The following is an 11047-nucleotide window of genomic DNA, read 5'->3' on the forward strand; positions in this document are numbered from 1 at the left end:
CGTGCAGCTGCAGGCATGCACACGGATTCTGCAAAGCTCATAAAGCAGCTTTCAGCGCCACTTAGAACCCTGTGTCAGCAGGCATCTGCAGTGGAGGCCAGCTCCCACAGAGTAAGTGATTCTCTACTGAGCCCAGGCAGGACTGCATGGGACCCCAGGGAAGAATGTCTGTCTTCCGTGGCTCTGGAGGGCATATTGTCATGTCCCAAAAGATAGGAAGGGGAGAAAGAGCTGCAGAAATGTCTAAGGAAGAACCTCCAAGTCTGACTGTATCCAGTCACCCAACCTAGGCATGGAATGTTTACTGCTTGACAGAAATACAGAATTAAGACATCATTAAAAAAATGCCTTTCATGGCTTTAATTGGCCCCCACTATTTTTTTCATTTATACCTTTCAGCATATATTTTTTCATGTAATTTCTCCTGCTAATTATTTAAAGAAGGAAATGAGTGCAATGCTATAAGGCCTGGTACATGCTATACTATAAGTATACTATAGTATACTATACTATAAGTATACATGCTATACTTATAGTATTGCACTATAATGAGTGCAATACTATAAGGCCTGGTACATGCTCATGCCATTCTTAAAAGGCATTTCCTAGTCCTGTGCACATATTAATCAACCCTTGCATTTTGTGAGGCAAGTAGCTAAGAAGCCCTAGTTCACCAGTGCTTAAAAAGAGAGGTTAGGACAACAGAGCAATTTAGTTGTGGAGCCTTCCTAAGACTGAAAGCTTGTAGGTAAGATAAAGGGCAGCCCATATTCCCTGAGGGAAAAATAAATAAATCCTATCGCAGGGATAAAGACAGTCCAGGGAGCCACAGGAGCCCATCAATGACAAAAAACTAGTGCCAATCACCTCCTATTCTTAAAACATCCATATACCCATTGTCAGATTCTGATTAGCTTAAGGCCCATTTTTCTCTTCCTTCTCACTGATTTTCAGGAGGTACAGATCAGTACAATCAACATGCAGCACACATATAAAGTAAGATATATTTCCTTCCTTGCACAATGCCTTGAGGAAACATTCTTTAAGCGAGCCACGAGCTCTGATCTTGACTTTATCCTGTAGGAACGCTGGGATGTGCTTGGAGGCTCTCCCCATGACATCTACTGCCCGATTCTGTGTGTACCTAGGGCTTCAAGCCACTATTGCCAAAATGGGAGTGTTCTGCTCCCAAAATTCATTGCTTTAACCCACATTTGAATTCTGTTCATGGGACAGAGTGCCCCTCAGTTGCTCCCTGGATTAACTCCTTGATTGTTACTATTGGGGAACTTTGCCCACTCCAGTTTACCAGCAGCAAGGATTTCAAATGGGTTAAAAGTGTTTCCTTAAGTTTTGATCTAACAAAATGGATGAACCTTATCTATCCTTTCTCATTACCTCTGCTTCTTTAGCTAGTATGACATAGCATAAAAAATTAAATGAATCAAAATTAATTTAAAATAAATAAATGTCCCTGAAGTATTTATTACGGGAAGGATTGGGACATTCTAACCTTCAGAGCTGATCCGTCCCAGTAACTTTCAGAATCTTACAGAGATTATCTTTCAATGATTTTCTGCACACAGTTCCTAGAGCACTAACCCTTCACAAGGACAATTTTATTCCTCACATGGGAATTTTCTCTAGGTACTATTTTTTCAGATGGTTTTCTACTTTAGATAAGGGCCAAGAGAGGGGAGTAGGGAGGAAGCTTAGCTTTAACCTCCAAAGTTGTGCAGTGAAACGATGTGCAAATGTTATTCTCAAAAAAATATGCAGAATATTATGGAAATATATAGTAAAACAATAAAATTGATCTAACATACACAGAACCCTACAAAAGGATGTCCTTTTTCATAGCTACTATTTAACATCTCTCAAAATTAGGTGCTTTCATCCCAAGTTAGTAATAAAAACAGCTAGACTTTATTTAGCACTCTCTTTCCAGGACAAATTTATGCATAATTATTGCATGTAATCTCCACAGTGACTGCTTAAGATAAGACTATCTATTATCCCCCATTATACATATCATAGTAATGATAATAACAACAAGAGCTATGATTTATCTACTCAGTGCCTAACTACATGCTAGACACCTTACTTAAGTCATCTTCATTTAATCCGTGCAGTGGCATTATGAACCTGGTTCTCTAGCTTCTCCCATTGTACCGATGAAGAAACGGAGCCCACAGAGGTTAAGTAACTAACTAAGATCAACACTAATAAGTGTCAGCATTTCAACCCAGACTGAACTCATTCTTGACTTCTTAACCACTTTGCTCTACTGCCTCAAACAAACACGAAGTACAATGAAAATAAGTGAGGGGGTTGAGGAAGACCTCTACGAGTCTTTGAGCAAATAGTTTCTATCTCCTCCTTAGGTCCCCAACTCAAGATTTCTGCCACTTTCATTGAGCTTCCTAAATCAAAACAAACTATGATTACCCATTACACACACACACACACACACACAAACAAACACACATCACATAGTTGTAAGGCATATGTATCAGAATATTGCTCATCTTGGGCTTCCCTGGTGGCGCAGTGGTTGAGAATCTGCCTGCCAGTGCAGGGGACACGGATTCGAGCCCTGGTCTGGGAAGATCCCACGTGCCGCGGAGCAACTAGGCCCGTGAGCCACAACTACTGAGCCTGCGCGTCTGGAGCCTGTGCTCCACAACAAGAGAAGCCGCAGTAGTGAGAGGCCCGCGCACCGCGATGAAGAGTGGCCCCCACTCGCCGCAACTAGAGAAAGCCCTCGCACAGAAACGAAGACCCAACACAGCCATAAATAAATAAATAAATAAATAAATAAAAATAAATTAAAAAAAAAAATAACGCTCATCTTGCTGTTGAATAGAATATCAAAACTCCGTTTGTTTTTCCTTACCACCAGCCTGTAGACCTAAGAGCAGGACCTAAGTACACCTTAAACCAGGCAAATCATACAGACAGTAGGATGGTAGCTGTTATTAAGTAAATATCTTCCATTGTTAGAGTTACTGCTTCCTATAAATAGCTTCTTCCTTAAGCTTCATAAGAACATGGCAGAAAGACTTCTTTTGAACAATTTAAAGACAGGAAGACTCAGATGCATAAAAATAATGATCACACAAATATTTAAGATTCGCTCCTTCTCCAGTGCTGGTGTTGTTTCCACTAACATACTGTATTAGTAATGCTCCCCTCTTGCCACCATCCCCAAGGAAGAAAACGGCTAGTGCAAATGATGCACTCCATGAAAAGAAAAGCCCGCCCCTCACTGTAGGGAAACACCAAAGTGGAAGCCAACCTTGTGTTCACAGGTATAGTTTTCATCCATAGCCAAGACTTCATCCCTTCAAAGGTTACGACCCAAGTTGAAATGAAACGATAGATATTTGTCATATTTGTCACACATCCTAATGGTGGACAAGACAATATGGAGAAATAACACTGCAGAATGACCCCAAATATTAGACTTTTTTCACTCAAGTGAAACGTGGCAAAGGACCTTTTGGACACCACCCTCAAACCGGCCCTGCAAAAAAATACACATTTTTTTCTGAATAAAAATAAAGAATGTTATTATTTAAAATCTAGTTCTACAAATTTAAAAATAATGGATACTACAAAACAAACTTTATAAAATATATGTAATGTCACCACTGCATAGGGAGAATTTTTAACCTTTCACTCCAGAAGAAAATGGAAGTCTTCATCCTGGGGTCAGTCTTCAATGCTAACGTTACTGGACTCGTGACTATGAATGTCCATGAGGACCGACTGGGGCTTTGAACCAAAGGAAGGGAATGACCGCCATTTTGTTCCAAGAAGTGGAGACGTGGTAGAATTTTCTAAACCGTTTGAACTAGGGCTCAATGGTACTGTCAAACTATTGTTTTCCTTTCTTTGACCACAAAATATAGAGGCCAGTCTTCTCTGGGGGTCAGTGGCATCCTGTAATGAGCCATGTGAAGCCACCGGCTTGTCATTCAGAGCACTGCTTGCTCTGTTCTAGAATCCTGGAACACCCCATGACTGCTGCTGCCTCCGGACCATCTCCAAACAAATGGGAAGCTGATTTGCATAAACCTCATTTGCATTTTATTCATCCCCTGCCCAAATCTAGATCAGAATGTTTAATATCATCCCCGCTGTGGGAGGTCTCGTGAATTTAAGGCCATTTGTGGTCAATCATGAGAAGGTCTGGGTTCCAGAGTTGGGTTTATATTTGAAATTAAAAGCAGAAACAAGAGAAAACCTGCTGCAAGATACAGAGTATGAAAAAACAAAAAGACCAGTTACAGTATAAACGTGGCAGAAACCAGAAACCATTGCTGAGGTCTTGCATTTCTACTGATCAGCTAGCAAGTCACCTTTCAGGGGCACCTAAGATGACACCAGGTACTTTACTTGCATTTCCACATTTAATCTTTTTTTACTCCCTGATATACAAGGAAAGTCCAGAGGAAAAAGAAAATCAAAAGGCAGGAGGTTTTCTCAATGTTAAACATCTTCTAAACAGTAGAAGCAAGATTCAAACGTAGTAGTGTCTGGCTGTAACCCCATTCCTTCACCCGCCACCCCAACTCACCTCTCTTCTGCTGACCCCTTGTTTTCTGACATTAGCCCAAAATACAACAGAAAGGTATCCTAGTAAGTGTAAACAAAAACTTCAGCGATTCACTCAGCATTTGAATGTTTTCTTCTCCTTGAAGATTAATCAGACAGAGAAAAACTGTTAACTTAAGCTAAACTCTATTTAGGTTTATGAGCCAGATTTTGAGGTGTGTGCGAATGTTAGTTACCAAGAATAAATAGGCTCTATGTCATAATAAACACACACATACGTACGTGAACACGTATTTCTTGAGCAAACACAATCCCATTAGGAGAAAACAAAACTACTTGTGAAAACTCTGCAAAAATCCTGCAACAACATCTTCCCTGGATCATTAATTCTGGCCTAAATTTGCGACTATCAGGCAAATCAGGCACACTGTCCAGCAGACACCCACCTGCTATTAGGCTGAATGTGCCCGGCATCTTGACATTCTATTGATTCCAATCCAAAGCTTATGTAAAAAAGGCAGCTCAGAGTCCAAAAGGAATTTTAGCCACAAATACTTTGGGAGAAATCCAAACAACTAAAAACAGAAAGAAAGACAAGATGCAAATCTGAGTGACAAAACTGCGACAACTCAAACCAGACTGGTAGATGTTCAAGAACAAATCTGCAAATGACTCAGGTCTCCCCTTTTGACAATTACTGATTTTAAGAAATCCCAATAGCCTCTACAAATCTGGACCATCACTACTGGTGCATATAGCCACGAAAAGATTTGTTATTACTCCAGGGGTGTTGCTTTCGAAGAGGACTCTGTCAATTTCTGCCCACTAGAACCCTGTACACATTCAATAGAAATTTGTTGTACCGTAACTATGATCCTGATAATGACAAAGGTTCTTACGCAGTTCAGATGAACCAGCAACTATATAAAGTGCTTAAGAATACTACATCCTTTAATCTGCAGAACACCCCCATGAGCTAAGAGTTTTATTTCCATTTTACAGATAAGGAAAATTGAGGTTCTGAGAGGTAATTTTCTCCAGGTAGCTGGAAAATGAGACACTAAAGAAGAGAGAGCATCAGGATTCATTTATAAATTTTCTGACACCTCCCAGCCTTCCTCCACTCCCAAAATAGCCTAAGCCTAAATGGGATGGGTGTATGTCCAATTTCCGAGTCCTGGCACTAGTGGCTTTGGTGGCAGCTGCTCGTTACAGTCAACTTTGCATAAACAGGCTGGCTCTAGTGGCGTTCTTTAAAACCAGAATAATTCTGTCTTTACTTTAGCCAAGAGAAGACACGCATTTCAAAATAAAAAGTAAATATATGTTTTTAAAAGGAGGCAACGGAGAAACCTGTAATCCCATCGAACAACATGGATTTCAGCCGGCCCCCACTCCTCCCCTCCACCCACCTCCCCGCTCCCATCGGCCACTGCACAGCCCCCTCTGACTTCAAAGGCAGCTCCAGGGGGAAGAGGAGCACAAGGTCCATGAGGGCCAGCTGGAAGGGGGACCATATCCCTAGGGAAGGGTGGAGGACGAGTGGAGATTCACTACAGAGGTCGGTCAGCTCAAAGAAAAGAATTCAAAGTGTTTCCAAAAGCTGATTTCTATCAGGACCGCCAGGGCAGATCAGAAGGTATGAGGTCCCAACTGGGAGGGATGAGTTTCTGCTGCTCAGATCCCAGGTTTGCAGGATGATCCCAGATTTCTGAGTGCCTGGCTGGATTTGAAGAGCAGGGGTGGCCACCCAGATGTCAAGTAGACTCAGTTTATCCCCACCATGACAAGGCAGCAGTATTTCACCCGCCCATAAAGCTGTCTGTGACCCTGAGCATGTCTATAATATGAAGCAATACTCTTTTACAAGAATGCTCCTGAATTGAGCTATATAAACTAAAGATGTCAAATAACCAAAAAGTTCCTTAAAATGGTTTGTAACATTCCTCAGCCCCCATTTTCCCCCCACTCGCTGCAGCGTCTATTTTTCTTGTCCACGATGGGGGTTGGAGGCCCTGCCTGGAAGTCAAGCCAGTGCATCCTTCCCTTCTGCTCTGCCTCTGATTTACAAGGTGACTTCTTCGAGACAACCACTTAGCCGTCTATTCTTGGTTTATCATCCATCCGTTATCATTGTTACTGCTGCCGTTATTATTCAGAATGATTATGGACTTATAAAGATGTTCTCATCTGATAATAATGTATGCAGTATGCTTCTACACTGCCTAGCTAACATAGCATGCCTGTGATTTTTGTTCTGGCACAAGTCAAAAAAACTGCTGCAATGGAATGTTTAGTAGCTTTCTGAACGGTTACACGTAGGACTGGGGAAAAAAAAAAACAGGTGCCAATATACATATTTTTTAAACAGCAAACTGGGTGTACTTTTGTGCATAGATGACAACAAAATAGGTAACACCATATGCAACATTAGAAATATCTGGCCCTTTCCTCCTCAACTCAGTGTGGCAAACTCTCTAAGGGCAGTGATTGCCGTTTGCTGTCCTTGACGATCTCACTCAAGTCCTGTTGACAGTAGGGGAAGTAGAACAGGCATACTGAAGGCAGGGCATGGTCCTCAGAGGCCAATAAACTGAAAAATAGTATACTGGCTAGAAAGCAGAATCTTGAAGGAGAGCACGGCTGCAGGGAATTAATAAAAAAATCCGTACATCTTTTTTTAAAGGCAGCAGCAGTGGGCTGTGACTAGAATTCACCTCTTCATGCCTGCACTCAACTCCCCTTAGTGTGGACGGGAGTTCTGTGACAGCATTGCAGGAGAAAATGGATTCATACGTCATTTAAAATGAATCATTTCACTTCCTCTCCTCCATTTTTATACATATTGACAAAATATAAAAATACATTTAAAAAAATCGATTCCGCTTTGTAGTTTTCTACAGCAAAAGGAGGCATCAGAATTATAAGATTCGATAGCCTCTGAATAATTATTTAAATGGGGTCACCCACAACGGCATTCCACGGGCCTCAGATTCGCCAACCCAAAATGAAAAACAGGCAATGCATTACAAATCGCCCCTTATTTATTTTGAGATTTGAATTTCCATTTTATTTTTAACAAGAGCTTCACAGTTCGCTGACAAATGTTCTGAGCTGTATTTAGAGGAATAACTGTATGTAAGATCAGGAGCACACATGGACAGAATTGGTTTTTCACTTTTTCTAAACAGAAATGCAGAACATGTGGGCATTGTGGGAACTTCATGTCAAGGATTTGAATTGGCCATCAGAATTCCTGCTCCTCTCTGAGCACAGTGGGTCAATGCTCTTGGAAGGATATCTGGAGCGCTTTCGAGGGGTGTCTATAATGCCTTTTCTCTGACGCGATAGAATATTTCTACCATCAAGCAAGCAATTAGTTTTAATATGAAGAACTGCAAATCTGAAATGCGTTTGAAAACAAAATCGACAAATGACTTGTTAGCCTCCTCGCAAAAGGTACAAGCAGTTTGTACTGCTATTGCTTTAGGAATTAGATTTTCAGAAGTTGGAAAACACAGTCTTTGGCTTTCCTTGAAAGAATGCTAGGCAATATGCTGATTATTTTTCAAAGTAGGAAAAGAAGGTGTTGAAAGCTTTTCATAACACGTAAAATTCTGAGTTTGCAAGCACCAAACACAAGACAATGATAATGTTTTGGCACTTTATAAACGTAAGGCACTCTCTCTACTGTTTGGAGACAGCAAATACTTTTAGACAAATTATAACATCCCTGTCTCTATGCCCAAATAGAGGAAAACAGCCAAATACTTTGAGGCATCAAAAGATAACTATGGTGATGAAAATACAGAGCTCTTATCCCGAAAGGAAAATAAGAAAGCACATATAATTAAAATAGCAGCAAACCTGAAAGAAATCCAAATAACTGAGGGTTTGGTCATGAGTTTCTGAGACTGCCTCTGACAGAGTTTCAAATATAGCACAGATTGCAAGTAAAGAAAGATCATTTCATCTCAAGATTGGTCACTGGTGAACTCAATGGCAGATTATTAATCGGAGGAACCGCAGAATATAAACAACATACGAGGTCGTGAATGATCTCTTAAAGGCTTAGTGCAATAAGCATCCTTCCCAATTCTAGAATATGTCCTCACAAATAGAAGTTTACAGGCAAGAGAGAATGAAGGTTTACCGAACTCCTTAAAAGCCCTGTCCCTCCCAGACATTGTGTTAAGCACTTAACATATATTCCTTGCTTTAATCTTCTGGATAGTCCAGCCAAAGAGGTAGTATTATCACTTCTTTACAGATGAACAATTTGACACTCAGAAGTGAAGGCGCTTAGCAGTGGAACTATGGCTGGCAGGTAGCTCTCCTGGAACAAAGGGGGCTCCCCATTCTGTCTTCCCTCCTGCACCCTCTCGCTCTCTGCATCTTTTTTTTTTTTTTTTTAATTTATTTTATTTATTTATTTATTTTTGGCTGCATTGGGTCTCCGTTGCTGCGCGCGGGCTTTCTCTAGTTGCGGCGAGCGGGGGCTACTCTTCATTGCGGTGCGCGGGCCTCTCATTGCGGTGGCTTCTCTTGTTGCGGAGCATGGGCTCTAGGCGCGCAGGCTTCAGTAGTTGTGGCACGCAGGCTCAGTAGTTGTGGTTCGCGGGCTCTAGAGCGCAGGCTCAGTAGTTGTGGCGCAAGGGATTAGTTGCTCCACGGCATGTGAGATCTTGCCGGACCAGGGATCGAACCCATGTGCCCTGCATTGGCAGGCGGATTCTTAACCACCGCACCACCAGGGAAGCCCCGCATCTCTTAAAGAGGCTTGAAATTGCTGCTGCAGGTTGTTCATAAATTAGCCCATCTGCCCCATGGGAAGAAGCACAGTCTGGGGCAGGGTTTTCACTACTTGCTGTAAACCACTTTGTTTGGAGCCTCAGGGGTCCAAACCGTTCATGTCTCCTTACTCCATTTAGCTACGCTTGGCAGGGGATTCTCGTTGTGGGGCGCGATGTGCCCATCCCAGAGCAGAGAACTTTCATTTCCCCATTTCCAACTTAACTTACACATACTTATGAAAAAGGTGAGCTATCTTTTCTTGAGCTGAAGAACCACTTGATCCATTCTAAAATAATGTTTTGAGGGGGAACCAGAGGTAGCGGTAGATATTTGTTGAGTTTGAAGAAATATATCAATAAGAACAAATTTTCTTCAGCTCCAGAAAATGGGAAACAGGGTTGTAAGTCAGAGTCCCTTGTCCTACCCACACACACTCTGCTCCGAGGTACCCAGAGGTATCAGAGGTAGATATTCAAAATTTACCTTCAGCCTGTTTTAGGCATAAGGACTGTATAGGATCATCTGGGTCCAGGTTTCAAGATCTCAATGAGATGGTAAAAGCCCAGGAGCACAGCCTGGGAATAAACAACCTTCAGATGATGAAGGTTGGGTCCAGGCTGCTGAACTATTTCCTTGGCAATCACAACCACCTATTACAGGCTCTGCGCCAGTATGGCCATATTCACATGTGTGCCCATTAAGTGTATCTGAAAACTTACTAAATAAAAGCCAAAGTGAAAATATTTGCTGACCTAATGACCATAAGTCTTTTCTGCTGAGTCAGTGAGACTAAGTGTGAGTGGTACCCAAAGATAGTGAGTCAGTAAGACTAAGTATCACTAAGCGTGGGTGGTACCCAGAGATATATTTCAGTGAAAATGAATCCTGGTGGTGTTGGCCATGACCTGGTCTGCTCTTAAAAAATGGCCCAAGGCCTTTGTTTCCTACCTTACCCAGCATGTCTTGGGTAAATTTTTTCCAAAGTAGACTAAAAGGATGCAATTCACAAACAGTGGGAAAATATTCCATTTGGAAGAAAAACTATTTGGGAAGACAACACATTGGTCAGCAGGGAGGTCTTAGGTTCCTCACAAGTCTCATCAAAATAAAGTTCTGAAATTTAGGAGACGGTAGTTGTACCCACGTGAGAAACATTGGAACAGTTTTCCACATGAAGTGATGGCTTAATAGGAGCAGTGTGGCTAGATTCCTTTGCACTCTTAAAAAAAAAACCCTCCAATTTATTTCACGAATAAAAGTGAATGCAGCTCTGGCAAAATGCAGCATAAAGGGAAGAAAACGAGTGAAAGATTTTAAAAAGGCATCTTCAAATTTCTTTCTAATACAATGATCTTCCAAAGGTTCAAGACACAAGTTAACAGGCAATACCACAGCTTCCACAAACCTCTCTTTGTCTAGAGATCCTTTTTGACCCCTTGGTATTAACATTTGTAAAAGAACCGGGACTGTACTGGCTTTCTATAGCATGAAAGGTTGCCAGGTGAAAAAAACATAATACAAATAAGGCATGGGACCTATGCATGCAAAAAAATATTCACTGTTTATCAGAAAATCAAATTTAACCAGGCATCCTGTATTTTTATTTATTATATCTATTAACCCTCTAAAAGAACAATCAAGCAGTCATGAGCAAATTTTGAATGAACTATTTTTGAGCTGGTTAATGGTGCAA

General features: G+C 41.4%; 1 protein-coding gene across 10 annotated transcripts in view; it reads right to left on the reverse strand.

Moving 5' to 3' along the window:
• FLRT2 (fibronectin leucine rich transmembrane protein 2) overlaps positions 1-11047 on the reverse strand; it is a 96858-nt gene that overhangs the window by 42786 nt on the left and 43025 nt on the right. The window contains exon 2 of one of the 10 annotated variants that reach the window (XM_082383709.1): positions 5007-5135. The exons of the other annotated variants lie outside the window; for them this stretch is intronic. The gene's annotated coding sequence lies outside the window, so the exon portion shown is untranslated. The remainder of the gene's footprint in view (positions 1-5006; positions 5136-11047) is intronic. 10 annotated transcript variants of the gene reach the window in all.

The sequence above is a fragment of the Balaenoptera borealis genome (genome assembly GCF_965194805.1).
Source record: "Balaenoptera borealis genome assembly, chromosome: 3".
Classification (NCBI taxonomy): domain Eukaryota; kingdom Metazoa; phylum Chordata; class Mammalia; order Artiodactyla; family Balaenopteridae; genus Balaenoptera; species Balaenoptera borealis.